Source organism: Phacochoerus africanus, chromosome 4 (assembly GCF_016906955.1).
Source record: "Phacochoerus africanus isolate WHEZ1 chromosome 4, ROS_Pafr_v1, whole genome shotgun sequence".
In the NCBI taxonomy this organism is placed as follows: Eukaryota; Metazoa; Chordata; class Mammalia; order Artiodactyla; family Suidae; genus Phacochoerus; species Phacochoerus africanus.
Genome location: NC_062547.1, coordinates 2238963 through 2254239, shown reverse-complemented (window position 1 = coordinate 2254239; position 15277 = coordinate 2238963). Strand labels below are relative to the sequence as shown.

General features: G+C 62.8%; 1 protein-coding gene across 1 annotated transcript in view; it reads left to right on the top strand.

Annotated features, from left to right (window-relative positions):
- Positions 1-622: 622 nt before the first annotated feature.
- OSBPL5 (oxysterol binding protein like 5) overlaps positions 623-15277 on the top strand; it is a 60303-nt gene continuing 45648 nt past the window's right edge. Inside the window, exon 1 of the mRNA XM_047774992.1 lies at positions 623-709. The gene's annotated coding sequence lies outside the window, so the exon portion shown is untranslated. The remainder of the gene's footprint in view (positions 710-15277) is intronic.

Genomic DNA, 15277 nt, shown 5'->3' with positions numbered 1-15277 from the left:
TCACCTGCGCAAGAAGGCCTGGGGGTCTAAAAAGGTCTCTCCGGCAGGATGAGGGGGAAACACAGGAAGACGTGGGGTGTGTAGGAAGGTGGGTTCCGGGCCAAAAAATCCTAGGAGGTGCAGTTAGAAACACTGGTGTGAGGCAGGGGTCCCGGACAGCCCCCAGGTGGGACAAGGACAAAGGGCTTGGACTTCCAGAGTTCCTGCGGTATTCGGGTGGCTTCAGGCTGGGGGAGAAATGGTGACAGTTTCCGGGGCTCAGAAAGGGAGGGGGCAGCCCACGCTCTGGCTAGGGTGGGCCGGAGGCCTGCACCCTCCCGCACCCCTAAATGCCAGAACCCATGGAGCGGACCCCACTCCCCCTGCCCACCCCGGCCCGCCTCCTGCCGGTTTCCGAGGAGCTTCCCGACCCCCGGGCCGCCGCGGGCCGCGGGAGCCGCAGAGGCCGCCCGCGAGGGGGGCGCGAGGAAGGGCCGAGCCGCCGGGGCCTGGGGTCCCGGCGCGCCCGCTCCGCGCGCGCCGATCCCGCCCGGGTTTTGCGGCCGCCGCGCCCTGGGTCCCTCCGCCCCGCCGCCGCCGCTGCTCCCGCCTCCCGCTCCCTCCCTCCGCTCCCGCGGTTGGATCGTCTGCTGGCATTTCCTGCAGCCGGGCCGCGCCGCCAGGCGAGCCCCCGCGCCCCGGCCCGGCCCAGCGCGCCCAGCTTCTCACGGTAGGAGCGCGGCGGGCGGGGAGGGGGCGGCCGGGGGTGGGGAGGGGGCGGGAGGGGGCGGGGAGGGGACCCCGAGGGGCTGCGGCCGAGAGGGCGGCCGGGAGCGTGTGCCGTCGGCCGCCGGCGGGCTGCTGCCGGGGTCGGGGGAGCCGGGCGCCGGAGCCCCCAGACCCCGGGCACTGGGGCGCAGCCCTGCGGACACGACCGTGGCAGGCGCTGGGGAGCCCCGCCCCGGCCCGTCGCTTGGGGCGCCTGGGGTGGCGCGGGGACGATCCCAGACGCAGGCGGGTCGGGGCGCGGGTGGGGCCCGAGTGTGGGAAGCTGCGGGTAACTGGGCCCCCCCAGTTGGTGGGGCTTGAAGGAACCGGGCCGGGAGGGGGCTCGGCGGCCACCACCCGCCTGGAGTAGCGGGGTCTGTGTGTCCAGCTCAGCCCAGATCCTGGGGGTCTTAACGGGGCGCGGTCTGCGGGAGAGGGGGGTGCTGCCTCTGGATGCGGTTTGAGGTCCGCGCCTGGCATCCCAGCTGCGGGCTGGGTTCCTAGGATGTCTCTAGTCTGTGCCCGCTGAACGAGGGGCTGCGGGGACCTCCCTTGCCGTCACCCGCCTTCCAGAGCCTCCAGTTCTAGGCCGCTGTCTCCCTAAAGAGGGGGAGCCTTGGAAATTGTCCAGGGGACCCTAGCGAACATGAGGGTCCTGTGCACTTGAGGGTTCCTGGTGGGGGGCTGTCAGCAGCCCTGGGGGCAGCCCCCGCCCCCGCCCCCACTCCAAGCCTGGCGCTCTGCTGTCAGAAGAGCCTGGAATTGGGCTTCTCAGTGGCTCCTGGGGGTGTGGTCAGGCCTCACCTTGGGGAGGTGGGCTTCTCTGCCGCAGCCCCCCCACTCATCCTGGGTTGAGCCAGGCCCAGTCCCAGCAGCTGGTTGGATTTCTGCTCTTAGGCCATTTGGGGTTTTACTACTCGCTGCTCTGTCTACCCCAGAGGGAATTTACATGTGTGTCTGCTCTTCTGCCTGAGCCCCTTCAAGGTGCCTTTTACGGGGAGGCCTCTGCGACCCCCCCTCCCCCCACCCCGGCCAGGGACAGGGCAGGCGCAGGCCGTCACCGCCGGCGACGTGGGCACAGCCTTTGGGTTGGACGTGTACGCCCTTGGATCTGTGTGTGCCGAGTGGATCCGGGTCCCAGACAGCAGAGACCCTGCCCTCAACAAGGGCAGGCAGAATGGTTGGTGGGGTGGGGTTTTACCCACTTCCTTGGCTGTGTGAGGCCTTGCTGCTCCTTGAACTTGACAGGCTCAGCAGGCACCCGGCACCTCGGTTGTCTGAACGGCTCCCCTCAGGCTTCAGGCTCCAGACCTGCAATCCCATTGTCTGCCTGCATGCGTGTGGGGCAGGGCGCAGAGTGCCAGGACGGCGCTGAGTGTGCCTGTCTGCTCGGTCTTGCCAGCTGTGTCTAGAGGAGGTGACAAAGCAGAGGGGCCTGTCCCAGACTCTCCAGCCGATGGAGCCCTGGCCTGGTCTCACGAGGCCACTCTGCAGACATGGACCCGAGGGCGAGGGGTCCTGGATGCCAGAGGGAAGTGCCACCTTCCTGGTGGGGGTCGGGCAACCTGAGATGGGTGGGGATGGGCAGGTCTCACAGGTGTGCATGCGGCTCTTTCCAGATGGCCCCAGGATGGTCGTTACTGTGCTCAGAAGGTCCAGGATCATTTTCCTGAAATCTGTCTTCCTGGAAGCTTCCTGAGCCGCGGTGGTCATCTGACGCGCTGTGCTTGCGGGAGGGACGAGGAATGGTGGGACACGCCGGTGGTTTAAGGATTGTTGTGTGTCTGTGGCAGCTGTGCCTTGGGGACTTGTGCCTTCTGCTGATTCTCTGGTTAAGCACGGCGGGTACGCATGCCTGAGTGTGTGCACATACGCACACGCGCACACACACACACACACACACACACACACAATGCACAGGTGGAAGAAAACTCGCCAAGGGGGTAGGAGCCTGCCCGTGGGAACCCGCCCACCTCCTCTTCCCATTCATTGTTCAAGGGACAGAGGTGCGGCCGCAGCTGGGAAGCAGAGCCGCTCGCAGCTCCATGGGTGGGGCCTGAACCCCGGGGCAGGGGCTGTTCAGGGGCGCACAGCGCGTGTTAGAAGGAGCCCCGTCATTGGACTTGAAGGGAGGGTCGGGAGCAGTTCCCACCATGGGGTTCACGGGGCAGGTGGACCTGCCTGGCTGCTCTCAGCATGACGGGGAGGCCAGGCGGGCACCTGGCAGGGTGTGAAGCCCGGGGTTGGGTGGCGCGGGGCAGTACTGCTCCTCCCGTCAGCCGCCGGCTGGGTGTGCGGCTCTCCGCTGTCACAGAGGAACAGCCTCTTGCTGTCAGATTTGCCCCACGGCCCGTGGAACCTGCAGGTGGACGGAACAGAACTTCCGGCGGGGACTGAGCTCTTCCAGTGAGTGAGTGGGTTGCGGCCTTGGTGGCTCAGTAACCATCCAGTGGAGCAAGTCTGGGGGATGGTAGGGGCAGTTGAGAGCAAAGGACTTGGACTTTGGATTGTGTGTCCGCTTAGCATCCTAGTTGTTCCAAGCCAGGGCCCACGTATGCCCGTGGGTGTGACGTCGGTGCGTGCTGGCATCCATGTCTTGGGGAGTGGGCGCCAGCTGTGTGGTCAGGCCCTGCCCGATGGAGGCCAGAGCTTGGAATGGGGCCTGGGGCCTGGGACTCAGGCTTAGAGTCCCTGTCCAGTGGGGTGTCTGGGGAATAAGCCATCAAGGTAACAAATGCCGCAGGGCCAAGATAGAGGGGTCGGGGGAGGCCTGGAAGTGCTCCAGGAAGCCCCAAGCCCGCATCCCAATTCGGGAGGGAGGCGCCAGGACCATTGGGAGGGGCCTTAGGACCACCCAGCCAGGCCCCTGGGGAGGTGCAGGGCCATCCAAGAATTGCCAAGTTCATCTAGGTCATCGGGCCAGTGAGACCCCATCTCTGTCCCCATGGCTCAGGATGTGAGCCTGGTTGGCCGGCTCCAAGGGATCTAGGGTCCCACAGGGCCCTTCGTGGAAAATCTCAGAGCCCAGTCCTACCTGACGCCCAGGCTGCTCTCCAGGCCGGTCTCTGCCCCGACTGCAGCCTCTGTCCTAAGGCGATGGGTTTCCTTTTCTCAGCCGTCTCCGAAACCATCCCCGTCCTGCATCTGCTCAGGCGCCACACTGAATATGGAGAAAGTAGCTGGACTTTATGGCCGCTGTTGGCACATGGGTCAGCCTTCTCTCTCACCTCATGTCTGCTCAGGGCTCTGTCCCCGGGGCCTGGCACACAGCAGGTGCTCATGTGAACTCTAGAACTGTCCTGCCCAGGAAGGCCCCATCCTGCATCGCCCCCCAGTCTCGGCTTCACCAGCATCAGCAGGCAGGACCCCCGACCAGGCCCTGCGCTCCGTCCCGGGATGGACAGACCCAGCTAGCCAGCCTTCCAGGGTCCTGCCCTTGTTCCTGAATTAGAAGCCGGAAGCACAGAGCAGCGTTTACCCGGGAGAAGCCTGTTATTTTCTGGGCGGATGCAAGTGGCCTAGGCTGCCCGGGTGCTCCCTGACCCTGGCTGGGACGAAGGGCCCGGGGCATGTCGGGGACCCACAATTGAGCAGTGCCGCCTGTGAGGAAGGGATGGGGGATGCCCGGTCCCACAGGCCACTGGCCAGGCTGACTCTTGTGACCAACCAGGGGGTCACTTTCCCTTGTCCAAAGCCAGGGAGGGGCTGGAGACTAGGAGAAGGCAAGTCCCCAGGGATTCAGAGGGAGTCATTGGCCCCTTGGGGTGGACCAGGCCCGGATCTGAACCAGGAGGGAAGGAGGAGGCCTCCTGGTCCTTGGCCGACGGTGGCAGGGGCGGTGCCTTTGTCCCTTCCTTTGCTGGCTTGGCCACACAGCCAGCAGGAGCTGGTTTTCAGCTGCTTCCACACGAGGAAAAGCGGTCTGCCAGGGGGAGGGCTCAGCCGAGGCATTGATGTGCCCGTCTATTGGGGTGAATACGGCGCGGGGAGGTGGCTTAAAAGGCCAGGCCCTGCGCGGGAGTGAATACGGTAGAGTCCATTAAAGCGCTGGGGTCTCCCAGGGGCCTGACCCTGGCGCTGCAGCTCCGTGGTGGCGTCACCCAGTCCGGCTTCCCCAGGAGGCCACAGGGAGGGGACTGGAGGGTGAGCCGCTGGGACAGGAAGGCCGCGCCTCCTGCCCTGGAGGAGGATCCTCGTCCCCACGCACCCCAGGCAGGACTCCCGTGGGAGGTGCCCCCGGCCCCGCACGTTTTCCGAGGTCTGCACGCGAGAGCGTTCTGGGCCAGGGAGCCCGGAGGAGGCCTCTTGTTGTTATTTATTCACACATCGAGGGAACGTGTCTTTATTCCTTTCCCGCTTTCAGAAGCTCGAGTTGAACGGGGACCGGATGGAGGTGGGGTGGGTTTCTTGTTCTGTCCTCAGCATCGGGGTGACACCCGGAGCGGGGCGGGGCGGGGCGGGGTGGGGGGGCTTCCCATCCCGGTCCTCCTATGGGCCCTGGGCCTGGGGTCACCTCATCATGACCCCAGGAGCCAGGGAATGGGGGAGCCCCATGACACCCAGAGGGAACCTGGGTGCAGGACTCCGAGAATGTGGCCAGGGACAGCCAGGGACAGAGACCCTGCCCGCTCAGGACGCCTCTGAGTCCACATCTGCAGTGACCCTGACCGAGGACCCCTCCGGTCGGCACTCAGAGATCCAGAAGAGCAGAATAGGCCCTCCCACATAGCCTTGCTCCTGAGGGGATCCTGGCTCCCTGCCGTCCCCTCTGCTGGCCCGGCCTGGGCTGAGCTGCCCGGGTACAGACCTGGGGCTGGAGGACCGGCCAACACCGGCCAGGGCCTCGGGTTGACAGCATCAGGGATCCGGTGGGTTTGGAGGCGCAGGGATTCTTAACCCCGGCCCTGGGGCCAGCGGTTTCTCTACCCCTCAAAGACCCGTTTCTTGTCTGCCAATCCGGGCCCACAGCAGTCCTGTGAGAAGTCATGAGATGGTCACCCAGGAATGGCTGGGTGACCGTTGACCGTGTGCTGGTGATGCTGGCCTAGCTCCTTGTGGGTTAGGAACCAGACCTCCTTGTCAGCCCCGGGGCCAGGCGGCGGGGGTGCTGGGGAGGGGAGGTGGAGCTGGGAGTTCGAGTTAAAGCCCAGAGAGAGACCCCCCCCCCCAAGACTGTGAGCCCTGCCCAGCCCCCAGCTGACCTTTAGAATGTCCTGGCTCCTGGGTGCAAACTGACCCACAGAACAGGGCCTGGCGAGGGGGGCACCACCCTTATGCTTCATTCTCTGAATTCAGAGCGAGTGCAAACCCCCCCTCCCCGCCCCGCGCCATCCCTCCCATCTGCATCCCCTCTCCCCAAAGCTGAGGCCCAGGGGCCAGGGGCTCACAGGGTCCTCCCGCCTCCCGCTGGAGGCCACTGTGCTGTCCTCTCTGGGCCTCAGTTTCCAGGCTCCCAGACCCAGGCCGTCGTGTGTTCCACGTGTCCCCCCCACCCTGGGCAGCTCATCGCCTGAGGCTGGGGTTCCCTGAGCGCTTGGGTCTCCAGCACCCGCCCCACCAGCTGTTTATATCCTGAAGGCACACAGGGAGGTTTTATACCGAAAAGAAAAAAGTTTCCATTAGTTTTGAAAGTGTGAAGCCACAAGACTGAAGTCTCCCCCCACCCCCACCCCTCAGGCACCACTTCCTGTCACCAAAAAAGCTGCCCAAGCCAGTAGTCCCTCGCCCTGGCCTCCCTGCCCTCTGGACCAGGACAAGGAGAGGGCTTTTTCCAGGCCACCCACGTGGGCCGCCCAGCAAAAGGCTCGAGAGCCGTGAGCCTTGGGCCGAGCTGTCTGTGGGGCCAGTGCGGCTCCCTCCTCCCCCTTCTCCTGGGGCGGGAGAGGGCAGTCCGCCTTGAAGGAGCCCAGCCGGCCCCCCACGCTGGTTCCGCTTTGGGCTCCTGGGCAGAGCACAGGGGGCCCTGCTGCCTTGGAACCTCAGGAGCCGTCCCCAAAGTGCAAGACCCCTGAAGGCCAGGCCCCCCGAAGGCCAGGCCCCAAAGGCTGCTGGGAAGAGAGCCAGCGCTTGGCCCCACGATGGGAGGGTTTGGAGTGGCGAGGAGGTGACTGGCACCTTCACCCAGAAACCTGAGAACTCAGTCCCGCTGTGTCCTCGGAGTGAGGCCGCTCGGGCCTGGTTCCAGTCCATTCGCGTGGCCACCATGGGTCATCCTTACTGGTCGGCAGGCTGCCAGGGGGAGGGGGAGAGTGTCCCCTCCGAGGGGCAGTCTCAGCGCTCGGCCTGGCTGCTGGGAGCCCCGCCTCGGCCTTTATGCAACTTTCACTCCCTGGCAGGGGATGCCCACCCTCAGCAGCAGCCAGGGCCCATCCGGCAGGAGAACCTTCCAGCTGCCGGGAGCTGGGCAGGTGGGCCGGGGTTTCCTCCACCTGGTCGGAGGGGAGGGTTCCTGCCCTCTGCTCCACTCTCCCTGATTGTCAGGCCTGCACTCTGATGTGACTCAGTACCTCTCTGCCTTAGCATATGCTGATCCCTAGCCTGGAACACCCTTCCTGGCTTCACTTGGGACACTGACTCATTGCGCACCGTGGGGCTTAGCAGGCACGCAAGGAATCTCAGACGCCTGGGGAGGGCAGCCCCAGCCCAGCACCGGATCTGTGTGGGCCCTGGTGGGTCCACTCTACCCTGTATCTGCCCTTCTTTTTTTTTTTTTTGCCAGAAATGTACTCTATTTAATTTGTTTAATATTTTTAAACAGAAGTGATATTGGTTTGTGACAAGCATAAGGGTCACATGACTACATAATGTGCATATTATCTTTCCACCTCTGTATACACTGCAACGAACAGGCTCACGACTGAAAGGTGTCTCCATCCAGAGAGCTCCCTGGTGGCTCAGCAGGTGGAGGATCCGGCATTGTCACTGCTGTGGCTCTGGTTGCTGCTATGGCACGGGTTCAAACCCTGGGCTGGGAACTTCCACACGCCTCCGTCAACATATACTGTTGATCCTGGAGTTCCCGCCGTGCGTGGCCCAGCAGGTTAAAAACCCGGCTTGTGTCCACGAGGAAGCACATTTGATCCCTGGCCTCGCCCAGTGGGTTGAGGATCCAGTGTTACTGTGGCTGTGGTGGAGGCCGGCAGCTGCAGCTCCAATTGCGCCCCTAGCCTGGGAACTTCCATATGCTGCAGGTGCAGCCCTTAAAAAAAAAAAAAAATTTCTGTTGGCACCCTTTAGCCATGTTCCACCCCTCTCTCCAGACCCTGGTGACTGCTCGGTTCCCTGTCTCTCCGTGTCGGTTTTGGTTCGGTTTGCTGGTTCACTTCGGGGGTTTGGTTTGGTTTGTTTAGACGCCGCGTCTGAGTAAGATCCTCCGGCAGTTGTCTCTCCGCCTGAGTTGTCTCACTTAGCATCGTGCCCTCCAGGTCCATCCGTGTTGTTGCAAGTGGCAGGATTGCATCTTCTCCGAGGCCAAGGAGTGTTCCAGTGTGTACACAGCTTCTTCTTTGTCCACTCATCCGTTGAGACGTCCCTTCTCAGGGGCTGGGGTTGGGTCCCTGGCCAGAGCCCCGGGCCAAGTCGTCCTTCCACTTGCTGGGAAATGTCACATGTTTTGCTGGCGGGCCGGCGAGCCGCTGCTTCTGTTTGTTTGGTTTGGGTGTTTTGTTGTTGGCGGAGGCAGGCGGGTCACGGGAGCTCGTTAGGCTGGAGAACCGTGTCCCCGGAGGAGGTGCTCCTGACGGCCCGTGGGGGCTCTGACCACGTGGGCCGAGCCGCGTGGGGATTGGGGTGTGGGCTCAACGGCCCGAGAACCGAGCAGGAATCCCCCGACTTGGGCACATCACCAGCCAGGGGGCCCTGGGCCGGTCCCTTGACTTCAGGGCCTCAGGTTTCCCAACCGTGAAATGGGCCATCGCAGCTCCAGCCTCGGAGACAAGAGGAGGACGTGTTTGAAACGCGGAGCCCTCGCCCCCACCCCGAGATGCTGCAGCCACCCGGCCCCCATCTGGCCGAGTCTCTGCCAAGACATTGAGCTCTTCCAGCTGGGAGGGGCCGTGTGATTCCAGCTTCGATGAATGATTAGTGACCAGCAAAGGTTAACCCACAGAAACCACACCAAAGAAAAAAACCGATCCCGCTTCATCCACGTTCTGACCTCTGGTCCTCCTTGCTTCAGACCGAGGAGCCCAGAGCCCTGCACAGGACGGGCCCCGGACCGCCTGCCCCCCCCCCCCCTTCCCGCCCCGGGAGGGGGGCAAGCTGACATCCGGCGGGTTTTTGCGCTTTTACTATATATGGATGAATCCACAAACAAATGCAGGCCCTTTGGCTCTGTGACAGCTGTCGCATGACTGCCGTGCCCCCGTAACATTGGAGTAGCAGGGACATTGCAGGAACCCTGACCCGCTGCCCTCTGCGACTTCTGAGCCATGCGGTTCCCACTGCCTGGTCCTCATTTACTTTCCTTACTTTCTATGAAAAAAAGGCAGGCCTGGAGCTTCCTGGTGGCACAGCGGGTTAAGGATCTGGTGTTGTCACTGTAGCGGCTGTGGCACGGGTTCGATCCCTGGCCCAAGAACTTCCACAAGCCCCTGGCACAGACCCCCCCGCCCAAAGTCAGGGCTTATTTCCACCTTTCTGTCAAAGGATGTTGGTTTGGCTCCCTTCTATGCCTCAGGTGCGTTTTGCGTTGGGTCTCCTTGGACCCATGGGTGGCCGCTTCTCTGGGGTATCGGCTTGGGGTGGGGTCCTGGGTCCCAGGGTGGGCACGTGAGCAGCCCGACTGGTTGTGGCCAAAGGGCTGCCACGGACACCCCAGCACACGTGGGGAAGGGGCTTTTTCCTGGAGCAGAAGCAGGGAGACACGGAGCAAGATCAGAGCTGAAGTAGCAGCTTTGAGCACTGGGTGGGGGTCAGGGGCTCTTCCCAGGACCGAGCGGCAGCGGTGCCGTCTGGGGTGGAGATGAACCTTCTTAGCGTGACCGCCACTCTCCTGGCCTTGGGGGCCGTGTCTGTCCTCTGGAATCCCACCGAGAGCAGGTCTTTCTCCCCACCTCTGCCTGGGCTGCAGGCTGAACAGCTGCTCCCAAGGGCGCATGGTACCACGACGCTCACCGGGGTCCCTCCCCCAGGGGGTGTCTCGGGGACCAGCATGTGCTGCTAATTATAAACAAGAACTGTATACGACAGCGACAGCAGCGGATAACACCAGCGTATAATTGAAATTCACTGAGAACGTGGAGCTTAAGTGATCTCTCCAAGAAAAAATAAAGATCAGTCTGTGAGCTGATGGATGTGCTAACTAATTAGACAGGAGGAAGCCTTTCCCAGCGTGATGGGTATCAGATCAGCAGGATGTGCCCTTTCACTGTGTGACCGTTTTATTTGCTGATTGTACTTTCGTTACGCCGGGGGCGGGGAGGCGGGGTGTGGAGTAGACTGACCCTGAAATGACTGGGGTCCCGAGTGGGGTCCGCGGAGGGCGGGTCTGGCCAAGGGGTCTGCAGGTTCCGCCCAGAGCTGGTCAGAGCACAGGGGCACCCAGGTTGAAAACCCATGCCCCCGCCGGGCCAAAGGTGAGGCCCCGAGGGTGGCCGAGTCCCAGGCCGCAGCGTTTCCTCGAGTCCGTTCCATGGGAGCAGGTCACCAGGGGGAGGCCTGCTGCCTGTCGTCTCCCAGAGCCCGGGTGCAAAGCCCTGTGGACGATGCTGGTCCACCAGCCTTGGGGGCTCAGGGCCACCAGCTGAGACGTGGCCCCGGCAGGGCTCGGGCCTCTGTGCCAGGCACCCATCCTGGCAGAGAAGCCTCGTTGCCCACATCCTCCAGGTGTGTCCAGGGAGATGCCCCTTCTCACCGGGGTGTTGGGGGTGACCATCCATCTCGGGGAAGCCTGCTCGTGGGCGTGTGTCAGTCAGCTCCAGCTGCCGTAACAAACGCCACCGCCCGGGAACCTGAGCCCCCAGGGCTGGGCAGGGCTGGTCCCTCCCGAGGCCTCTCTCCTGGGCGTGTAGGTGGCCGTCTCCTCCCCGTGTCCTCGCAGGGCTGTCCCTCTGTGTGTGTCTGTGTCCCGACCTCCTCTTCCTCTAAGGACCCTGGTCCTGCGGGATCGGGGCCCCACCCCAGGGACCTGTTTTACCTCAATCGCATCTTGAAAGACTCTCTCTCCCCAGACAGTCGCCTTCGGAGATACTGAGGGTTGGGGCTCCAACAGGTGAATTTGGGGACACAGTTCAGCCATGACAGTGGCTGATGGGGTGGCCGTAACCACTGGCCTCCAGCACAGTGGGGAGGCTCAGGGGAGGATCCTGGGCTGCGATTCCGCTTCAGTTTCCTGTGCGGACCACATGTTGGCAAGGAGGAAGATATGGAGGCAATCAGAGCCTTTCACAGCCGTGACTGTGTGAAGGTGTTTTCAGATTTCTCTCCCTTGAATCCTGACTTGTTTTAGTCCTGCCCGGGCACCCTGGCTCAGCCACGGTGTCCCATGCCAGGCCTGGGGTGGAGCCAGAGACCCACGCCCGGCGAGGTTCACACACCTAGACCCAGGCTTACTTCCGTGGGTCTGAGGTCCCCCCTGGGCAGGGAGTCCGAGCAGGCGAGTCTGTGGGTTCGCAGCCCTCGGGGCCTGCTGCTCCCTGGCCTTCCCAGCGCCGGCCGTGCTCGCCGGGCCCAGCATCCCCGGCCCGGATCTCCTTCCCCATCACCCTCGCCATCTGGTCCAGCCCAGCAAGCACCACCCACGGTGGCCCTTGGGAAACCCCGCGTGGCCTGTCCCGCAGGCTGAGAGGAGCGGAGGGGCGGCAGGGAGCCGGGCCTTCTGAAGCTCGCAGACCTGTCTGTGCCGTCGGCTGTGCGTCCGTCCTGAGAGCCAGCCAAGCCTGCCCTGCTCCCTAGGATGCTGCCAGGGGTCTTCCCCCGGGGTCCCCTCCCCTCCCTGTTACCAGACCTGACGGGGGGCCCCGCTGGTGCACGTGGATTCCTCTGCCCCCAGCTCAGGAGGAGGTGCGGGCACCCAGGCGCCGACAGCCGACACTGCTTCCAGAGGTGGTCCCCGAACCTAGTAGGGCTGACCTATGGGGCGTCGTACTGAGAGCGCCAAATGCGGCAGGAAAGGGACAAAAGTCTTCCTCCACGCCACGCGGGCATCTGTGCATCACTCTGGGTGCGGCCCCGTGGGCCCCTGAGGATCTTTCCGCACCAGCCCCTCTGGGCGCCCCCAGCTCCGGCCCCTGCCGCCCCCCGGAGTCGAAACTGCGGTTTAACAAATGCTGGGAGAAGACACACAGGCAAGCGACTGGCCTCCCGCCTGTTCATTATTTTTAAACTGTGTCTGCTCTTCGATTTATTTTTAAATCTCGAAAGCACAAGGAACATGCTGTTTTTCTCCAGCAAGCCTGTTCTCCCCGACGGGGCCATTCATCACTTGGCCACCGAGTCCGGAGCCTCCCAGCCTGGCCAGGCCGGGTCGGCCTGCGGGCAGGAAGAGCCCCGGGCAACACAGGGGACCTGCCCCTTCTGGACGCAGGGGCCTTTCCCCACCAGGCCAGCTCCCCTGCTCAGCACCAGACCTTTAAAAACCTCTCCGCGTTCAGGGAAATCTTTATAAAATGCGGTGCACACACGGCGTCTTGCAGCCTTCAGGTGTCAATGAGAAGTGACGTCACCCTTTTCCAGGCGACTTGGGTCTTACAATCAATTTTAATCGTGACGAACATTTCGTTGAAGGCTTTCGAAAGGACCAGTCTCCTTGGGTCTTTAAAACCACCCTGTGTAGGAGTCCAGTGTGGTGCAGTGAAAATGAACCTGCCTAGTATCCAGGAGGACTTGGGTTCGATCCCTGGCCTTGCTCAGTAGGTTAAGGATCTGGTGTTGCCGTGAGCTTGGGTGTAGGTCACAGACGCGGCTTGGATCGCGTGTTGTGGCTCTGGTGTAGGCAGGCAGCTGTAGCTCCAATTCAACCCCTCGCCTGGGAACTTCCATATGCTGCGGGTGTGGCCCTAAAAAGCCAATAAATAAATAAATAAAATAAAAATTTTAAATTTAAAAAGAGAACCCACCCTATGTGGTTCTGTTACAACCCCTGGTTTCAGGTGGGAACACTGAGACTCAGGTGAGGAAACCTGCCCCACGTCACCCCTGGGACGTGACAGGCCAGGACAGGGGCCACTCACCTGTGGTCTCTCAGCTGATGGCACAGCCATGACACAGGAGCTCTGGGGGCCCTGCCCCATGCAGGGCTGCTTGTCCCTGTCTGCGCTCTGTGGCCCCAGAGGCCTTTTCTTAAACTTCTTGTTGGAGGGGTTGTCAGTTATTTCCTTAAAAAAAAAAAAAAAACACTCATCCACGCTTGTTCAGGAAGCCGGATGAGGAGGATGGGTAGACGTGTGTGCAAACCAAGAGTGAGTAGGAGCTGAGCGAGGGCTCCCCCAGGTCAGAGCGTCACGAGCAGGACTGTAGCTGCCATGTGTAGGGATGTGTCACTCGGCTGCTGGGAGGCTGGCTTTGGCTGTGCTCTGCGTCCTGCTCAGAACCCAGTGGGGATGGAGCTCCCCTGTGGCCTAACAGTTAAGGACTTGGCATCGTCAGGTTTGATCCCTGGCCTGGGAACTTCCGCGTGCCCCAGATGCAGCCGAAAACCAACCAACCAACCAAAAAACCCGGTAGGGGCCCTCACGGTTACTAGCAATAGCCAATGGGTGTCGCGTGCCGCCTGGAACCGGGACTTTTGGAGTGTGGTACAGGCCCCTGTTCTGTTCAAGCTCAGGACAAGCCGAGAGGCACCTGGCAGTGCCATTGTCAGGTGCGAAGCCTTGCCTACTCCACCAGCTGGCGAGCCCGTTCGCGGCTCTGACGCCGGGCGCCCCAGATACAATTCAAGGCAAAGGGAGGGAGTGAGGGGGACCACGGGTTGACACGTGGGAGGGGGTCTCGAGGTGGGACCTTGGATGAGGAAACCATAAAGAAGGCAGTCTGGGCCCGCTCGGAGCAGCTGCTGGCATTTTCGGAACAGCATGGTGGCTTTGCCAACGTGTCCAGAGCCCTGCCCTGTTGCCTTAGAGCTCCGTCCTTTAAGGCCACAGTCTCAGGCCGTGTATGTCTAAGACAAACGTCAGATGGTTGCTGCAGTTGGAAATCCAGCGCCACGGGTAATAAATAGCAGGCAATATAAAAATGCAGCCAGGGAGCGGGAGACACTGACTCATTGTAGCCCTCGGTCATCTGCCCACGTGAGCTGGTTTCACCCACGGTGGCTTTGCACCCGAGGCTGCCCTGCCCCCAAACAGAGAGATTCACGGTGACAGAGCCGCGGTCAAGACCCACACTTCTCTCTGTTGGCACAGCAGGCGCCTGGAATGGTTTCACAGCCAGGAGCTTCCCACTGAGGCAGGGATGGCAACGCCCTCCCCGTGTCACCCGGCGCCATCCGGGCTGCCCACGCTCGGGCATCGTGTGATAGGCTCCTTTCGGGTCTGGCTCGGGAGGCAGAGGGGGCTTCAGAGGCCCCTTCCAGGGACTCGGGGAGCCGCTCTTCCCTAGGAATAGACAGCGTGCTGTTTGGAGACTGGGAGGTGGCCCCAGCGACAGGGCCGCCGGGGTGCCAGTGCAGCGTCGCCATGTTGAATGCAGACCCCTCCCTAGGGAGGGGCTGGCACCTACTGAGTGGTGGGCTGTTTTTCAGGAGCAGTGAGTGGCCGTGGCGTGCCTGGCTGCACGGCCGGGAGGGGAGAAGAGGACTCAGCCTCGAGGGGGACCGGGCAGTTGGCTGGTGTGGAGGTGCCCTGGATGGGGGTCAGCGTCATTTGAGGTCTTCGCCATCTGCCATGTGGGGCGGGCGCTTTCCTGCCGCCTCAGCAGTGTCCCTCTGCCGCATCCTTAGAGGCCCCCTTCTACTGGCTCATGCTGGTCACTCTCCCAGCCTTGAACCCCTGGCGAGTGTCCTGGGGCGGCTGTAACAAAGGACCACTCGCTTGGTGGCTTAAACAGTAGATGGTTCTCTCCCGTTCTGGGGACCAGAGTCTGAAATCGAGGGGTGGGCAGGGCTGGTTCCCCCTGAGGGAGGAGGGTCCCTTCTGTTTCTCCCGGCTTTTGGGGGCTCCGGGCTTCCCTGGACTTTGCGGCCGTGTCCCCCCAGCCTCTGCCTCCGTGGACGCCTGGCCTCCCCGTGTCTCTGTGTCCTGTCCTCCTCTGATAAGGCCCCTGCCCCTGTGTGGCCTCATTTCCTCCAGGTCACATCCGCAGAGACCCTATTTCCAAAGATGACCCTCCTGGGGAGCGGGGGTTGGGGTGTCACTGCATCTTTGGGGGAGCCACCATCCAACCCGCCACCCCCAGGAGAGGGTGGCCTCGGCGAGCGGTGGCCAGGAGCCTGCTGAGACCGCTGGAGAAGAGACCCTCCAGAGCCGGGCTCTGGCTGACCGCGGAGGGGAACGAGAGGGGATGGCGCTCTGGGGACGTGGGGGTGACATCACGGATGTGGTCGCGTTGTCTTCCCAGTGATCGTGGGTGTGAGGCCGGGGGGCTGCCTCATGAT